This window comes from Phasianus colchicus, chromosome 5 (genome assembly GCF_987193195.1).
Source record: "Phasianus colchicus chromosome 5, bPhaCol1.hap1.1, whole genome shotgun sequence".
NCBI classification, from domain to species: Eukaryota; Metazoa; Chordata; class Aves; order Galliformes; family Phasianidae; genus Phasianus; species Phasianus colchicus.
The window spans coordinates 43,584,951-43,597,861 of NC_143440.1; positions in this window are offsets into that span (position 1 = coordinate 43,584,951).

A 12,911-nucleotide genomic window follows, 5' to 3' on the forward strand; every position below is an offset into this window, starting at 1 on the left:
CTAATAGCAGAGCTATTTCATTATGCAAGTATCTACCATTTGAACTACTGTTGTGGATTTGCTAGAGGCTGGAATACCTGGAATTCAAAGACACTATTCAGTCAGGTTGCTCAGCGGAAAATTCATTAGCTGATTGGTGTAGAATTAAAAGAGTTACAGTGTAAGGAGCTGCTGAGAAACTCCTCATAAGATGTACAGGAAAAGTTCACTGATCATCTTGATAATTATGAGGAGCTGTTGAGAAGGTTGAAAGATTGTTAACAGTTGTTAAATGAAAACACTTCCAGACAAAAGAGCAGGTACCTTGTCCAAAAAATAATGAACTAGGAAGGTCTGGGTAGGTGATCCTATAAACTTGTCCAGACTCCAGGATACAAAAGACAGTTTTGAAGTTCAGACACTCACCACATGTGGGAGATGCTGAAAGGCAAAGCATGCTGGGTAAATGAAGGGCAAAGTCCTGGAGTGTTTGCATACTTTTATAAGTATCTCTTGCATGAAAATACTTCTTGACAAACACAAATGGCAGACATCACAAGAAAAAAAGCTACTCAATTCAGACAATCTAAACCAAAATAAGACTGAATTATATGTACTTTACTAGTTATCAATAAATGGCATGCTTAGGATCTCATTTAGAAATAAAAGAGATAAGTCAACAGATAAAATAGACAGAGCTATTACAATAAAACAGCAAATTTATAAACAGTCTTCTATAACTAATTCTAAAAACATTTAATTCCAAATACACACACACACCTCTCATTTACAGGATGTGCAAGTTACAAGAATTCACACCTTTTTCCAAGGAGAGACATTTCCCTATTTGCAAATCTCTTGTTCAAGATACAAGTAGTCCATCTTCATGTTTATCCATGCCAAACTCTACAATCTTCTAATGCTCAGTATGGTGAGAATGGCCCTTTACAAAGTGACATATGCACACCCCAGGTGAGGAGAACACAGTTGTTGTCTCCAAGGCTCTTACTGACTGCTCAAGGCATCCTACAAAGAGACATCCTTTCTGGCCAAAGCAAGGTTGTGGAGCTGCTGTGGAATTTCTTGCAGTGTCAATGCATATTTGACAGTCTCTGTTTACATCTTTAAGTTCCAAAGTCTTTTCCAACTTTTAAAAATATTTGTACCTCTATACTTTGACTTTTCCTTTCCTCCAAAAATTTGTGACAACACTTCTGTTACTGTTTAATGAGGCTGATGGTCATCTTAAGCAAATTTCATCGTTTATTTCCTCACAGAAATTAACATTTCCTGTGAGGAAAACATTTCATTATTATTTTGGGGTAAAACCCCAACTTGCACTCTCACAGGAGGTTGGTTAGTTTCTTCACATCCACAGTTGGTATTTACTTTTCCCTTATTACTATTATCTAGATCATACCACCAAGATAAGGCCAGGATACTTCCACAGGAGCACCGTCTCTGAGTATTGACAGGCATTCTGCTCTGATCTTGAAAGACAGCCTTTATTATGTCCTATTTGCATTACATTTGCTTTTGTCCCTTGCATCATAAAAGCTTAAAATCTATGCTAAATGTTTGTTTGATACTGTAAGAAAGAAGGTTTATTCCCCAGAGGGAGTATTGTTGTAGCTGTTTTCCCTCCTGGCTTAGGATAGCACATCATCAGCATTGGCCCTATTATATTATTTTTAATATGCTTAAAGGAACGAGAAATTAAAAAAAAAAAAAAAAAAAAAAAACCAAAACTTTAATCAGTACAACTGTGCAGTGAAATAAAACACTCCCTTTTTCTGAGTCAGAAATGAATAAAAAGCAAGAAGTATTATATGCTATGCCAATGTCAAGGGATTTACATTCCAAAGATTTCATCGATGTCATGTAGGTCTTGAACTGACACTGCACACCTCTCATCACTCAAAGAGACAGAGAAGCCAGAGCACATCAATGTCTTTAATGACAGCAGTGACATATCTTGGATGAAGAGTCTCCCATGTTCACCCTTAAGGATGTCAGATTTACTTTTGCATTTCTAGTATTCAGAATTGCTTGTGGGTTAGAAAAAGTAATGATTGCAATTGCCCAAATATGCCTTCAAATTTAGGGACACAGGATTACCAAGGGGATCTTGGACTATTAAGTCTTGTCTCCTGATGAAATTTTTATGCTCTTCATACATATTTCATATATCAGTCAGGCTCTCTCCAAAAGTTAGTTGGGTTCTCATTCACTACATCTGATGAACTAAACATGGTTCTTTTGCATTCCAGATTTTACTAAACTAATTTTAATTATTATTTTAACATACACCCTTAATTTCCATACACACCATTAGTTTTTGTCCATTTACTTTTATACTAGCACTTTTTTAGCTTGATGAAATTAGATTTTTTACTTCTGGGTGCATACCAGTTATACATATTTTTATAGTGCAAACACTTCTTCCATATAATCTTAAATTTCCTGTCTTTCGTTGTTCATTAAGAAGATAAATTTTTCAGCCTCTTTGTTACCAATGTAGGCCTTATAAATCTATCTACTATATGAAAATAGTAGCACTTCTTTTCATTTAATTCTTCAGAATGGAATAAGTTTTATATATGAGTGTATGCATATGAATGTAATGTCTCATTGGTGCACTCTGACAACAATTCCTGGAAATGCCTTCTCTGTACAAAGGTTACAAAGATTTTTCCACATCCATTTCAGTGGCTCATACTCTTATGGTCATTAACTAAATACTTTCTTTTCACCAGATGTGCTTCCTGGCTGTCAAACTGTCATCTTTTATGGAAATTTCTCTTTCATACAGATCTTATATCTTTCTTTGTGGCAAGTAGCTTCTGGAAAATAGACACTTCCAAAGCATAATCCTTCATGATACCATGTCATTGACTGCCTTTTTGTTTGTTTGTTTTTAAGGTGGGGGGTGGGGAGCGGTTTTTTAAATTTTTAATTTTAGGACAACAATTTCTTGAAGGTTTTTGATATAAAATCTGTTATCATGGAGCTCTACTTTTTTGAAATTAATGAAAAACTGTTTTTGTTTTTTGTTTTTCTTCCTTTTTGCTGTCCTTCTTTTTGTCTATTAACAGATTTTTTTCTTTTCCTTTATGGTATCCTGAATGCCATCCTTTTTCATTAAACTCCATTCTTGGGTCTTAACAGTAATTTACCTCCTTTTTCTTCTTCTCCATCATGACCTCAAATAATTCAGTCACAGCATCATCTCTAGTTCTCATATCTTCCTAGGTGCAAACTTTTACAGGTGAATGCTTGTGCTTAAATGAGCTCAGTCAACTGAGGGCAACTCCTTCATTGTACTCTGCAGATTCTGCATCCAGGTCATCTCGCTGTCTAGTCCCCTTCAGCCCACTTGACTCAGAAGGTATCCTTGTTTAAACAACATAAATCAGAGAAAATGTCCTCTGTGTGTTTCCTGTACTTTCACAGAAGGCTGATGTCTAATTGCTTTTCTATCCTTCCTTAGTTCAGTAATGCACTCATTTCAGTTTGTCATTAATTGTTTTTCATTTGTCCCTAACAGCTTCTGCTTCATGCATTCTCCAGATGTTTAGCTATGTGAATTTCATATGTTGTCATTAGCACACAAACTGAGAGGAAATTCAAAAACAGAAAATATATATATAAAAAAATATCAAAAAATCCAAAATACCATTCCAATGTCTCATGGATTGAGTTAATTTCTTGCTTTTGAAGTCCAGCCTGTAATTGTTTTTTCTTGGCGAGCTGCTGTTATAGAAGTAAAATATTTTATAATAAACCATAATGCATAAATTCCCATCTGAGAAGACTTGCAGAGAACTACAAAGACTTGCAGAAAACTTATTTTACATTTTATTACTAAAGATCCAACTTGACAGTATTTTTAAGAAGGAATCTAAGAACTGTCAAAGTATTGCTTACTAACCTGTATTATTAAATACAGTATCGACTACAGACTTTCCTCAGTATTCCATGAGTCAGGTAAAAGTCTACTTGGTCTGAATTTAAAGCTCCCAGAGACCAGATACTTTGAATTTGTACAGTTCATTCGGATAATCTGTTCAGGAGATGGAATAAAGTATCTTTAGAGTTTCTATTCTCCTACTATTCTCTTACTATATATTTATATTTTGTCTCTGAAATCTGAAGTTTTTCTAAACATAGTAAGTACTTACATCTTAACTATAATCACAGTTTACACAGAGCTTTTAAATACTTTACTTCTCACATAGGCCACTCCAAAAGTAATGCCTTCTTTTTATCTCCATGGAAATTACAACCGATACAAAGCGCACTATTTGCTAGTTGATAGAACAAACTCTCAGCTACAGAACACTATTTTTCAACACAGTCACCATGAATAGCTATGGATTTTCACAAGCAGTGAGCAAGAGCCTGCATACTATGCCCATAAAAATAAGCACGAGTAGAGGTGACTCATCATCACTGTCACTACTGCTGAAATACACCACCCACCACCTTACCGTACTCACTTCCACTGTGTGGATATCAGTGAATGTCAACGGGTACAATTAAGGGTAGGAATTAAGTGACACACCTTTGCTTCATCCGCATTTCCATGTCAAATGCCATTTTGTCAGACTGCCTCTCTGCTGCCATCTGTTGCACAGCAACAATGCGTAACAAAACAATGGTAGGAAGGTTGAACCTCTACTGCCATACCACCAACACCCACTGCTGATGTTGTGCAGCAACATAATAAAAAAGAAGACATTACTTTTGGAGTAGCCCTCAAAACTTTCACTACAGTTTATCATAAGTCCAAGAAAAAAATTATTTTAAAAGTCCATGCTATGAAGATGGTACGTGAACCCAAATTTTACATTTCTCAGAGCACAGCCTAAGTAGTGAATATCTTTTGCCTACAATTATTTACATACTTTGTGCTTTATGCTTGAGAAAGAGCATAAGAATCACCTTCCAAACATTGAGTAAATTTAAGATAAGGAATCCAAAACTAAAGCAAAGAAACATGTTCAGCTTAATTTCAGCTAAGAAAGACACAATAAACATCTGTGGACAAATTTAATATCATAATATCACAGAATTGCAGGAATTGGAAGGGACCTCAAGAGGTCATTTAAGTCCACCCCCTTTGCTAAAACAGGTACCCTACAATAGATCACACAGGTAGGCACCTAGACAGGTCTTGAATATTTCCATAGGAGACTCCACAGTCAGTTCCAGTGCTCCACCACCCCTACCTTAAATAAGTTCTTCTGCATGTTATTATGGAATTAATATAATAAGTATGCAATTACAATCATCAAGAATAGATATATTGATTTTATAAAATGTATTCTTCCAGATTATCCACTCCTAAAGAAATCATAAAATGAGAAATTGGTTTGTGGTGCTTCCTCCCATACTTCCAGTGCTGTTTTGTTTCAATCTTTAAATTCTTTTCTCATTGTCTGATACATCCTCCTTAGAACTTTGTGCACATATCAGTCTTGCCAAACAGTGCTGTGGTGCCCCCGCTACCACATTATGATTCTTGTTGGCTGAGGCATTTCAGGTTACGAACTTCAGGCAGATAGTGTGCCAAAAGTTGCAGGTGGAGTTAAGACATTCAAGACGGGATTCTCAAGTAAGTTTTCGATTTTCAATTCACTTCAGCAACAGAAGAAGAAAAGAAGCACAAGAACAAAACTAAAACCAAGTATCTTTCCAAGCCTTTCCATGGATTAAAATACCAAGATTTTATAAGCTCATTTATTTTATAAAACTATATCTCTTAATCTTGATCTATTGCTCAGAAGTCAGCGTAGCTTTAGAATGAATACATACTGCTATTTGCATTTGCTGCACTCCCTAAGCATCTCATTTACATGTCATTCATACTTTGTTCCAGTGATTGCAATGTCTGAATATCTATGTGTCCCCTGTGCATTTGTCCTGTTTTCAGCTGATATAGAGCTAATTTACTCTCTAGTAGCCTTTATTTTACCGTGCTTTGGATTTAGGATGAGAACAATGTTGATAACACACCAATGTTTTGATTGTTGCTAAGCAGTTCCTGCATTAAGACCTTTCAGCCTTTCACACTGCCCTGCCAGTGAGGGAGACAGTAAAAAGACAGCTGATCAAACTGGCCAAAGACACATTTCATATCATATATATCAGGCTAAACAATGAAATGGGATAGCTGGTCTAGAGAGAAGAACTGCTGTTCAGAAACTATCTGGGCATCAGTCAGTGGGTGATGAGCAATTACACTGTGCAGCACTTGTTCTGTATGTTCTTTTATCTTTATTATTACTATTATTATTTTCCTTTTTTCTCCTACTAAACTTCCTTTCTCTCAACCCACAAGTTTACCTTATTTTTCCCTGATTCTCTTCCCTACCCCACTGGAGTGGTGGGGAGCAAGCAAATGGATCTATGGTGCTTAGTTGCCTGCTGGGTTAAACCACAACAGTATAATAAAGCAACTACTTTAATTACTTTTTTTTTTTCCTAGAAAATTCCTGGTGTGGTGCCTTTGAGTATACCTCCCTGTGGAAATCTCAGTAAGAGAATCTTGTGCTCCATTTAAGTTTATTCAAAGGCCTTCTGCTTTTATTTTTTCACATCTAATACCTACCTTGAGATTACATACACTATTCAGAAAGAGAAAAATATTCACTAAAATTGCTTTCAAGATTTCCAGACCTTTAATGTCTTAAACATCTTCCATTCTTCCAATTTGATTTGAAGATACTCTAAACTATGAGGTGCCTTGTAAAAACCGGGGAAAGAATTGGATATGCAGCCAAGTTATAATAGATAGCATACAACACACAGAGAAGAAAAATGTGATATAATAAAGGTACTCTGATATGCTGGCAAGTCAAATATTTTTATAAAATTATTCAATATCAAACAAAGATAGTGACAATAACACAAATTTCTGAAGTATCATTTCATGAACCTGAAATTTCTACTAACAAATATTCATAAAAAATATATTACAATTTGAGTAAAAGATCTATCTTTTTAAGATTTAAAATATTTTTGTGACTACGTAAATTGCTGCAACTTCAATGTACAATTAACTCATCCAATAAAAAATAAAGAAAAAAAAATTATGTTTCATAGTCAATTAATCATATCTCTGAAATAATGAATTTACTATAATGGATACTCAAATAGCAGTACTGCCTCTAAAATAAAAAAAAAAACACTACTTGGTAAATGTTCACTTCTGAAGATATCTTAAAATTCACATCAGTTGTCATGAGTAGAAAGTCATAGTTCGGCGAAAAGATCATTTTTAATGAATTATCTGTACTTTTTTCATTATGAGGGATACATCTACTGTCAAATGAAGAATGATCCCATCTATTTCTACCTGGAGTAAAGAAGCCTAGACAGAGAACTATAGTGGAAGTTCATGATTCTTACATGTAGTAATGGAATCATAGATCACTCAGAGGAAACTGTTCTACACAGCTGAAGCAGACAATATAAAGCTGGTATTTCTAACTGAAAACAAGAGCAGTTTTCTCAGTACCAATTATTATTGAGCTGCAATCCTGGTAATGATTGTATCACCAGATAATTCTGACAAACTTTATTATTTCTGGTCAATACACTTGAGCTCTACGTCACTGCCCCCTCCTTAAAACAGGATCGGTTTCTAGCCACCTTTATCACTACCTTCCTAGTGGTTGTATAAATGCAATGCACTTACCAAGTGTATTTTTACCAAGTGGAGCATGCTAAAGAAAAGGACATTTTTTCCTAAATAACATTTCTTCCTTTTAGTGTTTTCTGTTTATTTTCTCCTAGTTAAAAATCTTAAGAGTTGATATATCTGCAAGCTCACTATTTCATCAGTCCTACAGTTACTCCCAAGACTAAGACTAAAGCAAAATAGAGAGGAAAGGTTTCAACTCTGATACAGCATTAGATTTTCTTTTAATAACACAGAGAAACTTAGCCATCATAGATCACAAAAAGTTTCTTTCACCATCACGTTTGTCATTCCAAAGGTCAATAATACACTAAAACAAATGCACTGCTAAATCATATATTCTCATATTTCTCATATTTACTGTAGTTTTTTGCTTTGCTTAGCAATACTCTGTAAAGATGGCTGTCATTACTATAATAATGTATACTTAAGCTTTAAAGTCTATCTGTTGTGATGGGTGAATTTTTCTATATGCTTACATCCACAGCAGAATATGATGGAACCAAGCTGACTTTTGGTTATAAAGTTTGGATGCAAATGAAGAACATGGAATAAGAAAAATGTGGCAAAATGAAGAAATAAAAAATTACACAAAACGTTCACTGTAATGAAATTCTCTTCAGCTTCAGAATTAAATAAACTACACTTCAGGTGAAATATATAAGAAGTTTATGTGGATTACTCCAGAGGTTATCGTCTATACTGTATTTGATTTACATTATCAAGGAAATTCTAGACTTTGATAAGAATTATCATGTTTCTTCACAGTTTGACATACAAATAACAATAGCCTTAATTTTAGCTGCAATGTAGGAACTGCAGTTAAACACAACATCAGATATAGTCTTGATTACATTCTATAACTTTGTAATAAATTATAGTTATTAACTGAATATTACAACAGAGCAGGTAAAATGAAGTGACTTTTTCCCTCAGGTTATGAGATATGGTAAAGCAACTTGCATTCATATACAGGCTGTTTTGAGAGGCTTTTTTTTAAAAATTTTATTTCAAAATGTACTGGTGTGGCACATAATGTGTCCAATAAAAAAAGAAGAAAACTGACTTTCAGTATTTTGACAGTTTCAGCTTAACTGACATAAAGATATGTAAGTATGTACTTAAAAACAGATTTCCAGTTTCTAGAGCAGCTGCAAAACTGTACAAAGTTTCATGAACCAGCCAGCTACACCCTAATAAAAGACGGGGGAAAAATGTTAATCTAGTTGGTAATTCAAATTTAATTAGAAAAAAAAGATATTTTCTTTAGATTCATTTTTGTGTTGATGAATGTGTTTCTCTTTTGTTTTCAGTGGCTCAATAAATGAAATCCAAAACTAATGAAGTGAGTTATCAATTTATACTCAAGTTAAAAGAATGAAGTATGAATCACAACCATCTGTTGATGTAAAGAGTTTTTTTTAAGAGAAGTAGGAGAGTTACTGCAAATCTTTTTCTCATAGTAGCAGTCACATTAAAATACCAGCACCCCAGTAAACGCCATCATTTTCCTGTCATGTTATATACAGAAGCTACACTGAATATAAACAGTCCGAATTGCTTGACAAAGAAACACCAAGGAGAAATGTTAAGCAAAGAGACTGCTATCTTAATTGTCTCCTCTTAAACATTAAGCTTCCTCAGTCTAAGTTATACTAAGGGTATTTTAAATACGACAGATTTTATCATGTTTCTTTTTCCTTGCAGCCATTTTGTCCTGACAGCATTTACATGGTTCAAGGACATGACAAGGGACAAATGTTTTCACTTATTTATACAATTTGATATAACACTGCATGTCTCACATCACATTTCACTGCATTTCCTCAGCAAATGGAAGATAAATCTTTGAAATATTCTTTCATATTTCTTTGAAATATGCAGTAAAACGAGTTTTTTTAGATTAAAATGTAAGTGCATCTGTCCACCAAATGGAACAGCTGTGATTAAATTAAGATGTTTAAGTACTGTATAAATATAAATATTCATAAGTATGATTGCAGTACTTAAAAAACTTGGTTATACTGTGCTTAAAGTTCTGATTTGATTGCAGATGTTCTATGAAAAGTAGTGAGCTCTTCTGAAATATTTAGTCAAAGTATTCCATATACAAATCGTATATACTCACAACTGCACCTACCACATATCTTATTACTTAGCAGGTTAGAACAATGATCTATGATTCTAATAGCACACAAATTAGCCAGTGAACTGTGTGATAGTACAAAACTGTGAAGACAACCATTGTTTTCATAGCACTTTGGAAACTGCTTTATTTTACATCCAGTGCTTTCATCCATAGCTTTCATCCATAGTAATGCTTCCATAGCTCCCAAAATGTCATTGTTTCACAGCTTTTACCTTTTTTTTTTTTTTTTTTTTTAAATACAAAGGCTATCAGAATGCAAAGTCCCAGTTAAGTTGCATCTATGTTTTTTCACAGTCAGTGAAGAACAGATGCCTCCCAGGCAGGAAACTTTCTTAAGAATAATGAATTACTCAATCATAGAAAGTACTGTAACAGACTGTGCATAGTTAAGATTACATGACAGGTTATGTTTCCTGAAAATGGCAAAGCCAAAAATCAATGACTTGAAGATCACCATCTACCAGCAGACCTCTTTTGGGTCTATCATCAGAAGACACTGGAAACACCACATTATTTTAAAGATTTTCAAAAAAATAGAGTAGGTAATGTTAAGACTTTGAAATAATCTCTTTATCTCTATAGTGAACTGGGTTATCAATTAGCAGTATAATGGCACATCTACACAATCTTTTGCAAGCAGATGTAACCTCACTGTGTTTGACTGAAGACAGATCTGTATGAACAAGCACTAAGTAGATCTCACTGTTAATGCAATTTTAGAGCTTATAAATCTTTCATAGTGTCTGAGTATCAGGGTGAATATAAGAGAATTCTTTGTAGGAGATGCTAGTTAATGCTATCTTGGTCAAGTATCAATCACAATAGGTACTGATCCCCTAAGGAAAAAGAAAATAAAAAAAGATAGTTAAAAAATGATGACCAAAGCATAGTCCTTTTCAAACTGTACTGTCATATCTCTCTAGCAGACAGAATATTTCATAATAGCAGCTGATTTCATATATATCCATTTCCTCACAGATCAAACAGATCAAGCTTCATTCCGGCCCAGTACAAAGTCCTTTAGAACTGATATCATAATTAGAACTATCCTATCAAATATCATATGCCCTCATCACTAACCAGAGCAGGAGTTTCAAGCCTTTTATGAAATGCTGTTCAATTCTCATATCATACTCTTTCTTCCTTATACTTCCTCCACAATTATGTTCTATTATTTGGTATATTAACTGGTATATATTCATATATTGACTGATAATATGACGCTATCCATATATTGATAAAGATTCAAACAGCATCTTCTAAAGTTTGCTATTTTATGTAGTTGTAATGTGTATAGAGTAAATCCAGTTCCTTGAATATATTACAGTTCCATTAGAATACTGTACAAGATATCCCAAGAGAAAAACAAGTCAAGCGTTCTAAGAAAGTTACCTGCTAATGGAAAAAAATTCAGGAAGAGAGACTTAAATTAATTCAACATACTAGACTACAGCCAAAATAACCATTATAAGAGATGGCAGAGCCGTGGGTAGAAAGGGTTTTGTATTATTTTAAATTAGGGTATATTGAACACATTGTACTGCATGCTACATCCAGGGACACTTTTTCTGAAAGTGCTTCTTTAAGATCTAGGCTTCCCTATGCTTAAAGCCTACAGTTAATTTCCAACACTGAGAGTAGGTGCTCAGATATAATAATTTTTATATTAATCATACTTATCCAGTAAAATGAGTTTGGACATAAGCTTACCACTTGTTACACCTGGGTCAGTCTACATTAGCAGCACGTATTATACAAAGACAGAAAGATCAGGATTTTGTGTGTTGTGGTTCAATGTTAATTCTAGCACCATACATCTAATTGCTAGTTTACTAGCAAAGATGTTTGCACTTGTTGCTGGTCCAACAGAGGCAAAAATATTTATGCTTTATGTGAAATAAATTTCTGTATCTAGATTGTCATGCTTTTGTGTTTTCTCCCACAGATGATACCTTCTCTCGATTGTGCATGTGGAGTACTCTCAGTAGGACCCCAGACGAGTTACACCTTGAATCCTGTGAAATACTCCAGGAAACTAATTCAACCAAAAAAAATTAGCAAATTTCATCTATAAAGAATAAAGATAAAGTCAATCGGCAAAACTGTGGTATCCAATGATACAGAAAAACTGGGCTTTAAAGCATTTTTCTCATACTAAAATATTACTTAATCCTAATAGCAGGAAGAATAAATACTTAAGATTAAAATAATCATCTACATTCAAATAACGTTTCTTACTCTGTATCTCAAGTAGGGGAGAGCAGAGCTCTTTGCAATGATCTATTTAAAACACCCAGAAAACTTTGCTGTGGCATGAGAAAATTCCTTCATGCTTTTAACTGTTCTCTCCAAATACCATTCTTCCAAATTTCTAGACACAAAAGTATAATCTCCCTAATTAATAGCTCAAAACACATTTTTAATAAGCTCAAATGTTACAGTGAAGTGCTTGTTTGGAATTGTGTCTTCCTGATTGACAAACAATCTACTACTAAAAAATACTCAGAAACATCCAAATAATCTTTTCATATACCTTGTTAATAGAGAAATGTTCTGCATCATTCATGAAGTTGTCAGGTGGTGTGAGGAGATGTGAACTGTAGTTTAACTAGAGTTTCATATGAATCTTTACAAAACAAAAATGTCATGTTTCAAAATGATCAATATATATGGTACACCATGCCAAACTGTCATACAGCTCAGGCAACAACTTCTCATAGACCTAACACTGGGTTCCAAAAGTTTTCAGTTTCATTGCACAATTTTTTACCCATATAATAAGGCTTGATAATATAGAAGTACTTTGTGTTTCTGAATTTTATCAGAGTTTTCTCAGATCATAAATCATTAAAAAAAAAAACATTATTACTATAAGAAGTAACCCTACATCATAGCAAATCTCAATCTCAATTTTCCAGTCTTCATACTTAGTCAATCATTATCATCATCATCATCATTTATTCTTCTTACTAAGATCATCACACCATAAACAGTACAAAATTACATTATTCAGTTTTGGCTTCTTTAATTTAACAACATTATATTTTATATTAATAGAGTATCTCCTTTCCCATGCAG